Source organism: Triticum aestivum, chromosome 1D, assembly GCF_018294505.1.
Source record: "Triticum aestivum cultivar Chinese Spring chromosome 1D, IWGSC CS RefSeq v2.1, whole genome shotgun sequence".
Taxonomy (NCBI): domain Eukaryota; kingdom Viridiplantae; phylum Streptophyta; class Magnoliopsida; order Poales; family Poaceae; genus Triticum; species Triticum aestivum.
Genome location: NC_057796.1, coordinates 343405774 through 343420615, shown reverse-complemented (window position 1 = coordinate 343420615; position 14842 = coordinate 343405774).

Below are 14842 nucleotides of genomic sequence, written 5' to 3'. Positions count from 1 at the left end.
GATGCACAGACGCAGAGAAGGTGCGCTTTGCCGCACATCATCTTGATGGACCCGCAGCTTCTTGGTGGGAGAACTACACCGCCACTTATCCGGCCGCCACCGTGACATGGGCTGAGTTCCAGCAGGCCTTCCGCACCGCTCATGTCTCAGCTGGAGCCATGAGTCTGAAGAAGCGTGAGTTCCGCAACTTACGCCAGGGGAACCGTACTGTGGGGCAGTACGTGGATGAGTTCAGCAAATTATCTCGCTATGCCCCAGATGATGTGGCCACAGATGGCTCAAAGCAAGAGAAGTTTCTCGAGGGACTCAATGATGAGCTAGGAATGCAGCTAATGGTGGCTACCTTCAACAACTACCAGGAGCTGGTAGACAAGGCCACCATACTTGAAGGCAAGCAACAGCAGATTGATAGCCGCAAGCGGAAATATGGCCAGGGAAAGTACAACTCCGGAGCTCAGCAGAAGCCCCGCTATACCCCATACTCAGGAGGACATACCCATCACACCCATGGAGGACATAATCATGGAGGACATAACCATGGAGGGAATGGGAACAATCGCAACCACGACAACAACTCCAAGTCAGGCAATAGAGGCAATGGCAACCAGCACCGTCCTGCTCCGGCTCAGAAGGATCTGAGTCATATCACCTGTTTCAAGTGCCAGAAGACAGGACACTATGCCACCGATTGTCCGGAGGCCAAGCAGAGGAATGGAAACGACAACGGCAATGGAAGCTCAGCAAAGAAGCCCAACCCTTTTTCTCGTGCTCAGGTGAATCACCTTGACGTGGAGGACGTCTATGATCAGCCAGACACTGTGGTTGGTAAGTTTTTATTAAGTTCACATCCAGTATTGGTACTCTTTGATTCCGGTGCAACGCATTCATTCATATCAAGGGTAGTTGTGGAAAAGTACGGGTTGCCCACTAGAACCCTTAGAACCCCGCTTCAGGTCACTTCCCCAGGAGGAGAGATGACGGCAGGCTTAGGCTGTCATTCGACCCTCAGCATCGGAAACCATGATTTTCCCGCAGACCTCATAGTATTGGAATCCCAGAGTTTGGATGTAATTCTAGGCATGGATTGGTTGACCAAGTTTGAAGGAAACATCTATTGTGCTTGCAAGACGATTTTGCTCACCACCCCGGAGCAGAAAAGGATCAAGTATGTATCCAGACGCACACCGATGAAGAATCGGGTGAATTCCCTCACGGGTGTTGTTCAGGAGGAAGTGCCCGTAGTGCAAGATTTTCCCGATGTGTTTCCAGAGGAATTACCAGGAATGCCACCGGACAGAGACATTGAATTTTTGATTGAGTTATTGCCCGGCACAGCCCCAATATCCAAGAGACCCTATCGGATGCCCCGAATGATTTGGAAGAGATCAAGAAGCAAATTAAGGAGCTATTGGAGAAGGGATATATTCGGCCAAGCTCGTCACCTTGGGGAGCCCCAGTTCTTTTGGTAGAGAAGAAGGATGGAACCCTGAGAATGGTTGTGGATTATCGTTCATTGAACGATGTGACCATCAAGAACAAGTACCCTCTGCCGATGATTAATGATTTATTTGATCAACTAGTTGGAGCCAAGGTATTCTCCAAGATCGATCTTCGATCAGGGTATCATCAGTTGAAGATTCTTGAACAGGATATACCCAAAACAGCTTTCACCACCAGGTATGGTTTATATGAGTATACCGTCATGTCATTCGGATTAACTAATGCCCCTGCGTATTTCATGAGCATGATGAACAAGGTATTTATGGAATATCTGGACAAGTTTGTCGTGGTGTTCATCGATGACATATTGGTTTTCTCCAAGAGCGAGGAAGAACATAAGGAACATCTGCGTCTAGTTCTGGAGAAACTCCGGGAACATCAGTTATATGCCAAGTTCAGCAAATGTGAATTTTGGCTGAAGGAAGTCGGATTCCTCGGACATGTTATTTCAGGAGAAGGAATAGCAGTCGACCCCACCAAGGTCGAATCGGTCACCAACTGGCAGTCCCCCACCTCAGTCAAGGAGATCCGCAGTTTTCTCGGACTCGCAGGATATTATCGGAGGTTTATTGAGAATTTCTCCAAGATTGCCAAGCCCATGACTGAGCTGTTGAAGAAGGAAGCCAAGTACATTTGGACCGAGGATTGTGAAGCCAGTTTTCAGGAGCTGAAGAAACGTTTGGTTACCGCCCCGGTGCTAATTTTGCCGGACATACACAAGGATTACCAGGTATATTGTGACGCTTCTCGTCAAGGACTCGGAGGAGTGCTCATGCAGGAAGGAAAAGTTGTAGCTTATACCTCCAGACAGCTACGACCTCACGAGATGAATTATGCCACACACGATTTGGAGTTAGCAGCCGTAGTGCACGCACTCAAGACCTGGAGACATTTCCTTGTCGGAAACAGTTGTGATGTTTACACGGATCATAAGAGCCTGAAGTATATTTTCACGCAGAAGGAATTGAACCTCAGGCAGAGGAGATGGCTTGAATTGATCAAGGACTATGACATGAGATTGCATTATCACCCAGGGAAGGCAAATGTTGTAGCAGATGCCTTGAGCCGTAAAAGTTATGTGAACACCCTCATAGCTGGAGGATTACCTCAGGAATTAGCCGACGATATCAGAGAGCTCCGACTGGAGATAGTACCGAGAGGATTTGTCGCCACCTTGGATATACAGTCCACTCTGACCGAAAGAATCCGTGAAGCCCAGAAGACAGACAAGGGAATTGCAGAGATAAAGGAAAAGATGTGTAACGGAAAGGCGAAAGGTTTTCGTGAAGATGAGCACGGAACTTTATGGTTTGAGGATCGCATCTATGTGCCTAATGACCCAGAGGTCAGGAAGTTAATTCTTCAGGAGGCCCATGATTCACCGTACTCGATTCACCCAGGCAACACCAAGATGTATCTGGATTTGAAGGAAAGTTTCTGGTGGACAGGTATGAAGAAGGATATTGCCGAGTACGTAGCAGTATGCGATGTTTGTCAGCGAGTAAAGGCGGAACATCAGAAGCCGGCAGGGTTACTTCAACCTTTGCCGATACCCGAGTGGAAATGGGAAAAACTTGGAATGGATTTTATCACAGGATTACCGAGGACCCGTTCAGGTTATGATTCTATTTGGGTAGTGGTTGATCGCTTGACCAAGGTAGCTCATTTCATTCCCGTGAAGACCACATATACCAGCGCTAAGTTAGCCAAGATATACATGACCAGGATCGTATGTCTGCATGGAGTTCCGAGGAGTATCGTGTCAGATAGAGGAACACAATTTACCTCAAAGTTTTGGAATCAGTTGCATGAAACTTTGGGTACGAGGCTCGAGTTCAGTACAGCTTTTCATCCGCAGACAGATGGACAGACCGAGAGAGTCGACCAGATTTTGGAGGACATGTTGAGAGCCTGTGCGCTAGACTATGGGTCTAGCTGGGATGACAACTTGCCATATGCAGAGTTCTCGTACAACAAAAACTATCAGACCAGTCTGAAGATGGCCCCTTTCGAAGCTCTATACGGAAGGAGGTGCAGAACACCATTGTTGTGGGATGGTGTTGGAGATCGAAAACTTTTTGGTCCTGATCTTATCAGAGACTCCGAAGAGAAGGTCAAGCTGATTCGAGATAGACTCAAGATAGCCCAGTCGAGACAGAAGAGTTATGCCAACAGTAAACGCAAGGAGATAACGTATGAAGTTCGAGACCGAGCATATCTCCGTGTATCCCCACTTCATGGAATCAAGAGGTTTGGTGTTAAAGGAAAGTTGGCACCCAGGTTCATTGGCCCCTACAAAATCCTCGAACGTCGTGGAGAAGTCGCTTACAAGCTGGAATTGCCGGAAGGATTGTCCGGAGTTCACGATGTCTTCCATGTTTCTCAGCTGAAGAAATGCCATGCTGAGATGGCCGAAATTCCGTTGAGAGACACAGTGCCCCTAGAGGCCATACAGCTCGACAGTGATCTGACTTATAAGGAGAAACCCGTCCGAATTCTCGAGACTGCAAACAGAGTCACCCGCAGCAAGATCATCAAGTTTTGCAAGGTTCTGTGGAGTCATCATTCCGAGGAGGAAGCCACCTGGGAGCGAGAAGAAGACCTCCGCCGAGACCACGCGCACCTATTTGCTAGCCAACCCGAATCTCGAGGGCAAGATTCATCTTAAGGTGGGTAGGTTTGTAACATCCCAAATTTTCAATTTGGAATGTTTTACAATTATTAGCTAAGCATCTATGCATTTTGATTGAAATTCAGGCATTTGAAAATTTCAGAGGCAGTTGAGTTTGTGTTGTGAATTTGAACTTGATTTGGCATTGAAATTTATTTCAAATATCCCTGACAAATACTTGATCAAAAGTATGAGATGAGCTAACATGACACTCCAAAAATGTCAGAATAAATGTATTGCCAAAAAGTTTGAATTCAAATTTGAATTTTATTTGGGATTTCCAGAAATTGTTTTTTTAGTTTGAGTTTTACCTCTGGAAAAATGTCCACGTTGTAGGATTAATTCCCCTGAGAATTTTGATATATATATGTCCTATATAAAAATAATATATATTTTTCTATATTCTCTCTTCTCTCGAATTCAAAAAGAAAGGGGAAGGCCCGAGGCGCCAGCCAGGCCAACCGGCCCAGCCAGCGCCAACCGGCCCAGCCAGCGGGGCAGGCGCCAGCCCGCCAGCGCCCGAGCCGCCACAGCCCAGCGCGCCCCGCACCTGAACCCTCTCCGCCTCGGTCGCCCGATCGCCTCCACCCCTCCCTCTCTCACCGACGCGCTAGCCCCACCCCTTCTCTTTCCTCTCACGCACGCAAACGCCGCCCAGAGTGCGACCGCCACCGCCGCGGTTCCGATCCTCTTGGGATCGTAATCCCAAGACGCCCCCTCCTCCAAGTTGATGCCCTATAAAAGGCCAAGCTCGACCTCCCTCGAACCCCCTAAAACCCTACGCTCCAAACCCACCACAGCGCACGCCATCACCATTCGCATCTCGCCGCCGCCGCCTCGGTTCGCCGCCACGTTCGCCGCCGGTGAGCACCACCTTGAACCCTCTTTCCATCCAAGCACTCCCCTCGCCGTTTCCCACCTTTTTGACAAGGTTTGGTCGCCCAGGAACGACCGAAGCCTCCGCCCCGAGCATCACCGCCCGCCGCCGGAGTTGCAGAGCACCAGGAGCCCCGCCGAGCTCGTCCCACTCGCCTCCGTCATCTTCGACCATCACCGAGACCACCCTCGACCTCGCCACGCTCCGCCGCATCTCCCCGACGTCGCCGCCGCCGCCCAGGACCACCGGAGCAGACGCGCCGTCCACGCCCGAGCCGCCGTCGTCCACCGTCGTCGCCACACTGTAAGTCGCTGGAGCCGCCCTCCACCGTTCGATCTGCAATCTACGGTGCAGATTAAAAGTAGTGTACAGTTAGGTTTTTTTTGTTAGATTAGTTCGGACTTTTTCCGGTTTAGTACGGTTTATTTTTTTAGATCGAATCGGTCGCTTTTCTGTTTAGCCGCGGGCACCTCTAGGTTATATTACGCCTGAGCGTTAGATAGCCCAGCAGCGCTAGTTGTTTTTTTTGGTTTTTTGTTTTTTTTCAGTTTCTGTTTTTAGCAGAATAGTTCTGTTTTTGTGTTTGCTATTTCTTTTAGTTGGTTCATTATTTTTAGTTGATTCTTTTTTGTGAGTTTGCAAATTTGTTGTAGTTTCTGTAGAAAATATGTTTAGCCATGTTTAAATTATTAGAAATAGTTTTATATTAGATTTAGACAGATTAGTTTTTCTGCCATAAATTGAGTTAGGATTTTTTTTTGTGATTCTTTTTTTTACTGCTTAGTTTTGACCATGCCTAGCAGTAGGAACCTGTTTGGGTATTTTAGATTTAATAAACAATTAGTTTTATGTCGAAATCAAGTTTTTCTAGTTTATTTAGCTAGCTGCTATTTTCCTACTGTTCTAGTTAGTAAATTATTTTATTTTTATTATTTTATAGTTTATTCTAGATTAGTTTCTGTAGCTACAGAGGATGAACTTTTATTTACAGTAGAATAAAACTTTTATTTTATTTTCTTTGCTAGGATTGTTTTAGGCATAATAGGAGTTCTATAATAGCTTTTGATGTGATTCTTTTTGCTCCTAGTTTGTATGATGTTTTCCCTTCTGTTAGTTAGCAAAACCAATGCTTAGGTTCTGTTAAGAAAAGTTTTAGTTGTGTAAAACTATTTCTTAGTTGTTGCTTGATATGATGAAAACCTTGATTTGCTTTCTCCGAGTTTTTCTTTGGTTTTGGTTTGAGTACGTGGGTGTTTTACTTCAACTTGCTGTTATGTTATATTGTGCTATACTTATTTGTGCTATTGTTTGACTCGGTAGAATTTCCGGAGTGCGAAGCCTGCTATTACGAGTCGCTAGCTTTCGAAGACCGTCAGCCAGGCAAGTCATTTGATCATGTTTTTACAATACCTATGATTTTATTGCATTAGAGTTATACCTCCCCACCATGCATGCAGTAGGAGAATTTTGTTAAGTTATGTTCTTGAGTAGTATCATGAGGTAGGATGAACCCTTCTCCCTTGTTACCAATGCCCGGGACGATGTAGTTTATTTTGCTATGCTCGTAGACGGGGTTGGTTGAGTGATTCATAAGGGAGATGCGAGAGTCAAGATGATGAAAACCCCATGACATCAAGCTCAAGATGGACTTCAAAATTCACTACTGGGTGGAGGACGGTTGACGGGCACCCTGGAGAAACCAGCGGATGGCCGGGATGCATGGAGAAGCGCCATGACATCTTGCGGAAAGCTTCACCCAGCCATGAAGAGACGGATGGATACCCCATTGACCGGAAGCTTACCTGTGCAGCCGCAAGCCATTATGGGCTCTGGCTTGGTCGACCCGGCGTGACTCTGGCCGGACGGTGCTACGAGATGTAGAAGAACGGTAGGATTGGATGGGCACCGGCAGTGGCCCAGAGGAACTCTTCGGAAGACCCTGTTTCGTTCGTCCCGTCTTCAAACACCAGGCAGTGCGAAGACTTAAAGGAGGGAACGATTCTTGCGGGTAAAGTGCACAAACCTCTGCAGAGTAACAACCTAATCGATTAGCCGTGTCCCCGGTTACGGACAAATGAGCCTCTGGAATTGGAGTATTTCGGATATCTCAACACTGAACTTAATAAATTAATTGAGGGGGTTATTTAATAATTGGGAACGAGACATTGGTTGGCGGAACCATCTCAATAACTACCAACATTTTGTAGTAATTGCAAACAAGTCCTTGTTGTAGGGAAAAACCGGCTTTTTCGCAAAACAATGAAACTTAGAGCCCCACAGCCAAATTGCATATAGTATTAGTAATTTTATTGTTGTTCTCTCTTCATGACTTGCCGGCATATTCAAAATGCTGACCTACACGGCTGCAACGTCTTATGTTGCAGAGGAGTTTTCCGATCAGGAGTGAGGCTATGATCCACGCTTGGCGATTGCCCTATGGAGTCGGATGGACTCGCTATTCGTCTACGCTTCCGCAGCTTTATTTAGTTTATTTCTCATGAGTTGGCCTTCGGCCGAATTTATTATGATGTAATAAAGACTCGATATGAGAATCGTGTAATAAATTCAGGTGTGATTGAACTTTGAATCTTTGCATCAATGTACTGTGTGTGCCAGCATGATCTTGGGATGGTACAGCTACACAGAGACTTGACCGATTTCGGGTCGGGTCGTTACAGCTGGGCCTCCGGTTAATGGGTTAGTCCCAAAAATAATATAAAAGTGTATAATAAAGCCCATAAACATCCAAAACGGGTAATATAATAGCATGAATACTTCATAAATTATAGATACGTTGGATACGAGCAGTTATTCGGACACCGGAAGAGTTCCGAGAGGTACCGGGTAAAAACGGAGTGCCGGAGGGGTTACCGGAACCCACAGGGGAAGTAATGGGCCAACATGGGCCTTAGGGGAGAGAGAGGGCAGGCCACGAGGAGGTGGTGCGTGCCCCACCCCATGGGGAGTCCGAATAGGACTAGGGGAGGGGGTGCGGCCCCCCTTTCCCTCTCCCTCTCCCTCTCCCTTCCTTCTTCCCCCTTCCACCAAGTGGAATCCTAATAGGACTTGGAGTCCTAGGACTCCTCTCTCTTGGCGCGCCCTACAGGGGCCGGCAGCCTCCCCCTCTCCTCCTTTATATATGGAGGCAGGGGCACCCTAGAACACACAAGATCAATTGTCTTAGCCATGTGCAGTGCCCCCCTCCACAGTTTAACACCTCGGTCATATCGTGGTAGTGCTTAGGCGAAGCCCTGCGCCGGTAACTTCATCATCACAGTCGCCACGCCGTCGTGCCGACGAAACTCTCCCTCGTCCTCAACTGGATCAAGAGCTCGAGGGACGTCATCGTCCTGAACGTGTGCAGAACACGGAGGTGTCGTACGTTCGGTACTTGGATCGGTTGGATCGTGAAGACGTTCGACTACATCAACCGCGTTACTAAATGCTTCTGCTTTCGATCTACGAGGGTACGTGGACACACTCTCCCCGCTCGTTGCTATGCTTCTCCTAGATAGATCTTGCGTGATCGTAGGAAATTTTTTGAATTACTACGTTCCCCAACATAAGTCTCATCTTGAGCTCTTGGAACCATCACATCAACAGAGGAGACAGAGGAGGCGTCCTATATATGCACCTCCAACCCTAGCCATCGTCGGCTAATCTCCATTCATCTCCAACACATCCAAGACCATCTCCATTGCTGCTCCATCTCCATCTCATAGAAGATGGGTCAACATAAAGGGAAGAAGGGGAGGCTCCATCACCGTGAGCATCGGCCTTCGGGTCAGTGCCTTCTCCACCGCGGTGACACATCCACCCGCGCCGCCCTTATCACCACCACTGCTGACACCGACACCATCATCACCGGCTCTGATATCTCCACCAACACCGCCATGCCTTCTCCCTTCACCGACTCGATGTCGGCTTGTAACTTAACCCTCTCCTCTATGTGTACCATTAACTTGTTTGAATAGTTGCACTTGTTCTCGAGGATACAAATGAACTCTTTTATGATTAGAATTATTTACTTCCATGCGATCTAATATTTTCTTCTTACATGTTCAAGTTAGTATCCTTCACGAGTGTTGAGAGGAGGCCTCGCTCGCATTATCGCCGTGATTGGCTGTGAAGTTTCTGCTAGTATTGTAGAGGATAGGTGGTAGCGGATAATGGATAGTTATCTTTGAATTTCGTGCCTTTGCAATTAATAGGGGAGGAATAGGTTAACCCACGTCTAGTGCGTCCACGGGGGAAACCCTTAATTATTGTAGTGAGAACTGGCGTGGGGAAACTATGGTAGTGGCATATATGTCATGAAGTTTACCCATGAGTAGAACATGTTCTATACAGGGGACCACCGACTTATGCATATGAAGAAGCGTTTGCTCCACACTTGTTGCGCAGGTCATATTTGTAGTGATGATTTCGGAACTCTCGAGAACACTTTACTACTCAAGCACCTTCTCTACTAACGTACGTAGCATCTTTTAATTCTTGTTTTTACCTCTTGTTCGTAGTGTAGCATATTTTATTCTGTTTTCCAAGCAACCAATAGAGTAGACTATTTCCAAACTCTGGTTTGGGTGCGTAACTGCGCTAAGTGACAGACATAGTAGTTGCGGGGTCTGTGGTGCCTTCCTTTCCGCTCCATGTGGGTTCGACACTTACTTATCACGAAAGTGCTACAATAACCTTGTGCACTTGCACGTCATCAATGACCTGGATAAGGCTCAAACCTGAAGCTTTTGCTTTTAGTGTTTAAGAAAATGTCGGACCTTAAAATTAACTACCATAAAAGCGAATTGTTCTGCTTTGGGGAAGCCAGTGAGAAACGGCTGATTATACACTGGCCCCTTTGATTGTGCGCAATTCCCGGTTAAATATTTGTGAATTTCGATTCATTATCGGCGTCTCGCTAATACGGAGTGAAAACGTGTAGAGGAGCCCTTGGAGAAATGGTTGAGCAGACAAGTCGCTCTCCATTGGAGGACAACTAGTCTTGATCAATTCTGTTATCTCAAATATGGTTCTTTATATGCTTTCTTTTTTTTCAACTCTCAAAAGGGGGCTTACAAAGGCTGGATTATTTCAGATCTGGATTCTTTTGGCAGGAATACAATGAAAAGAAAAAGATACAAACTGGGCAAATATTACGTGGTTTGTAGGCCGAAAGACCAAGGTGGTTTTGGCATTCATGACCTGCAAGTCAAGAATGATTCCTTACTTAGTAAATGGTTGTTCAAACTATTTACCGAGGATGACGTTGGCAAACCCTATTGTATAATAAGTATCTGTGCTAAAAAGTTGTGTCTCGTGCCTATTAGAAACCTAGTGATTCGCATTTTTGGGCTGGTCTAATAGCGGCAAAAACATATTTTTCGCTTTGGATCCTTCGCGATAAAAGACGGGTCAAAGATTCGTTTCTGGAAGAACAACTGGCTAGGCAATATCAGCCTCCAAGAACAATATCTAGCTTTGTACCGCATTATTCGCGAGAAGAATGATACTCTTGCGCACGTGCTCAGCCCATTCCCTACAGATATTTCTTTCAAGTGGAATTTTATTGGCCCCCGTGTTGTCTCATGGAAAAAAAAAACTTCTATTTCATTTGGTTTCCATTAACGCAACACAAGACGAGATGTTTTCCCTGGAACCTCACTACATCTAGGTTCTTGACAGTCGACTTTATGTACCGTGCGCTTACGTATTCAGAGGTCCTAGTGAATAATAATAGAAAAGTTTGAAAATCAAAGATTCCACTTAAAATTAAAATCTTCATATAGTATATTCGGAGGGGAGTTGGGCTAACGAAAAACAACCTCACGTCGCAATTGGCAAGGAAGGAAGACATGTAGTTTTGCACTCATGACGAGACAATCAAACATATTTTTTTCCGGTGCGAGTTTACGCGTCTATGTGGTCAATCATCTAAATAGCATCTAATTTGTATCTGCCAATAAGTGTTACCAAAATCTTTGATCATTGGCTGAATGGTATTCCAAATATGTTCGGAATGCTAATATGAACAGTGGAGGATAAGACTTACTATGGTCGTTTTAGCTATGTAGAATGATTTGGTTTTCGATGCCAAAAACTCTTCTTCAGGTTAGCCTAGGCTACACCGGACGGAGTACCAACCTATGTTCAAGGCGGTGTGTGCGATTGGAGCAGGTGGCCAGAAAGGTCTTTATCCAACATGAGTGGCAACATAATCTTCGGATCGGTCCGTCATCTGCTCTTATGTTACCACTCAACAGGAAAAAAGACATAGTGTCGGTCCAATGAGTATTGTTGCCGATATGTCGGTTTTCTTTTTTCTTTCTTTTTTGTTTTGCCAGAATGTTGATGTTTGCTATGTGCATCTTAACTATGCAGAAACCGGTATTTCTCATCATGCATTTTAAGCTAATAAAAACATTCTTTTATTAAAAAATCCTTTGCTGTTAGTAAAATATATGTCACTTCTTGTTAAAATCAACTGATGTTAATTGGAAAGCAGTCAAATGGATTTTGAGGTATATCGAGGGGCATACTAACTGCTGGGCTACACATACGTCCATCGTTGAATAAATTTTTCCACCAAATCATGTATATGGCCCATTTCAGATATTTCAGTTACATCATCCCATCGTTCACATGTCGAACGAAGAGTCACTCTTCGTCCATGCTCGGACCGGTTGTGCTGATGACCATAAATCAACGAGCGCATTTACTGTATTTCTTTAAATGGAGGCAAAAGATCTGTCTCATCTATTTATTGTATCTTTGGACCAAACTTAATTTCACATGGTTCCCTTAAGCAATCTACAGTGTCTCCCTCTCACGCTCTAAGAGCATCTACAGCCGGGCGCCCTAAATCCGTCCCGTACGCCCGGCCGGGCCGCCCGGTCACGAATTTTCGACCCAGACGGGTGCCTCAAACGAGCCTCAAACGCCAAGGCTGACCGGCACCCCTCATATCCGGCCCAAATATGGAGCGGATATGAGGCGCCCGGGCGTGTCTGTCGCGTAGGACTGACGATGGGGTCCCACGCGGACTCACCCGGAAACCCGGCGGTTTGACGGAAGCCTCCTCCATCGCTGCGGTGTGAACGCCGCGTGACGCTGCTCCAACTCGCCGCTCAAGGCCAAATCCGACTATTTAAACCGGCAGGCGTCCCCCAACCCTAGCCCATCCGCCTCCTCCCTCTCTGCGCCGCCACCCGAGCCCGTCCGCCTCCTCTCCCCCGCTCTTCCACGCTCTCTGGCATCGTCATGGTCCGGCGGCTGATCACCACGTACGCTATGCTCACGTCGGAGCACCTGAGGCAGATCGCAGTGGAGATCTAGGCAAGAAGCGCCGCCCGCATTAGCCGGGCTGCCTCCCGACTCACCGGAGTCGAAGGAGGACGAGGAGCAGCAGCCAAGGGGGAGAAGGGAGAGCCGCTGCCGGAGCCGATGGAGGTGGAGGATCCGGAGGAGGACGAGGCGGAGCAGCCTGCTCCGGGGTTCAACATGGCGGAGGCGGAGTTCGCCGTCGCCCAAGCCGCGGAGATAGCGGAGCAGCAGGCCATCCTGGAGTCCATCCAGAATGAGGCCTACGTGGAGATCAACCGGCGGTTCCTCCGACAGGAGCAGGCGGCGTCCGACGCGCTCTTCGCCAAACTCGACGCGGAGATAGAGGAGGAGAAGGTCGGAGCGGAGGCGCCGGAGCTGCAGCTGCCGCCCATGCTGCCAGAGTCGGGCACGGAGATTGTCGACATCTCCGACGAGGAGTAGCTAGATCGTCTACGTAGTACGTAGGTTTTATCGTTTGCATGCTTTTGTATGGATTTGAGAATCGAGTATGAGATGTCCGGATGCAATTGTGCTAATTTGAAGAATGCCCGGTCGGGCGCGTCCGCTGGCGTTTCAGGAGTCATATTTGTCATATGCGGTTGTGGATGCTCTAACATATAAGCCCCGTTTGTTTGGGTTTTGCTTATGTTTTTGCAGCTTTTTCATTTGATAAAAAAGCCACAAAAACTTCTAAATACGGGCTTTTGTTTCGAAAATGCCAAACGGAGACCAAGCTCCACGAAGGCCTTTATTTGAAAACTTTAAAATTAAAACTTTTTAGTTTGAAAATTCTGAAAATAAATACACATATACCTAGATACATAATGTACATGTGTGCAAATTAAAATGTGAGCTACACAAAAAAGACAAATCTGGGGCCTTTTAGCATGTGTACTGTTCATCTATAAAGTTCATGATTTTAGTTTTTTTGTACAGCTCGCAATTCAAGGTATTTCATCCTGAAATTTTTCACACATACACTTTACATCTTTGCATACATGTGTATTTTTTTCAGAATTTTTTGAAACTGAAATTTATGAATTTTGAATTATTTAAAATAAAGGGCTTCATGGAGCTCGGTCTCCAAAATGCCCTGCTCCTTTTGTTTCGACTTTTGGCTTATAAATCAATACTGTTAAACCCAATGGGATAGCTCACGCTACTTGGGTGCAGTCGCTTCTCAATGCCCTCTGGTTCCTGGGTATATACACGTGATATGGAAAAAAAATTAAAAAAAGTATAGACTGCTAAATCTCCGGACCATGGGTATCATGCATGTTAAGAAAAATTATTTTTGTGATATTGTTTTTGCAAGTACAATGGAAGGTCAAGTTTATTTCAAATATATTCTCAGACTTTTTTGATTTTTTATTTAATTATTATTTTGTATATAGTGTATATACACTCATCCTATATATCTAAGAAGTTCATCCTCACTACTTTATTTATTTCAACATGCACACATGACGCATCATCACATATGTCACCTCATCAACTCCACTACATTTATTTCTTTTAACATGCATACATGAAAATGCTACCTATACTAGTTCCCTCCACATGCACACATACCCCACTTTATCAACTCCAGTACTTTTATTTCTCTCATCATGCATGTGAGATACTACTTAATATTTATTTTATAATTATATATAATCAAATACAAAAATACATGTATTTTTAATCTTAGTCTAATTTTCAAATTCAAGACAACTAAATCTCATCAAAATAATATATCGCAACAAATTTCCCGCATGTTCCCGCTGCAACGCGCGGGATATCATCTAGTAGACTAAACGTTCCAGTCCCGCTGTAGGCCTCCTATGTGTGCAGAAAGTCACTTTGCGTGTTAATGGTACCTACCAGTACATCTCACGCCACTTGTTTTTTCTGTGATTCGTGCTAGCTATGGTCAAACACATGTATATTTTTTGTATTGATTTCTCACTTTCTGGTATTATTTTCTAGTCTGTTAGTTGGATGGGTCCCATAGTACTAGTTTTTGTCAGTGTAGTATGCGTGAGACATCACTTCTCTCTCTCTCTCTCCCAAACAAATTCATAGATTTTCCTTTATCTTAGACAATTTAATCATTCATATCTTCTAAACTATAAACTCATTTTGATACGTTTTGACTAGTTTGAAAAAGTGAAATATGTTAACTCTGAAATGTCAATTTGTGAAACTGGTTTTTGGAAATGTGTACCCGTCTATTTTAGAAGAGTAAAATATGTTATTTCAAAAATGTGCAATTGAAATATAGGTGTCTTTTTAAAACAAGCTAGTGAAAAGTGAAATGTAATGTCAACATATGAAATTGATTTTCTAGAAATATGTAACAGTTTATTGCAAAAGAGTTTAGTGTGTTTTAAATAAATGTGTAATTGAAATAGATGTGATTTTGTGAAACAAGCCGTGAAAAGTGAAATGTAATGTCAACATGTGAAACTGATTATTTGGTAATGTCTAACAGTTTA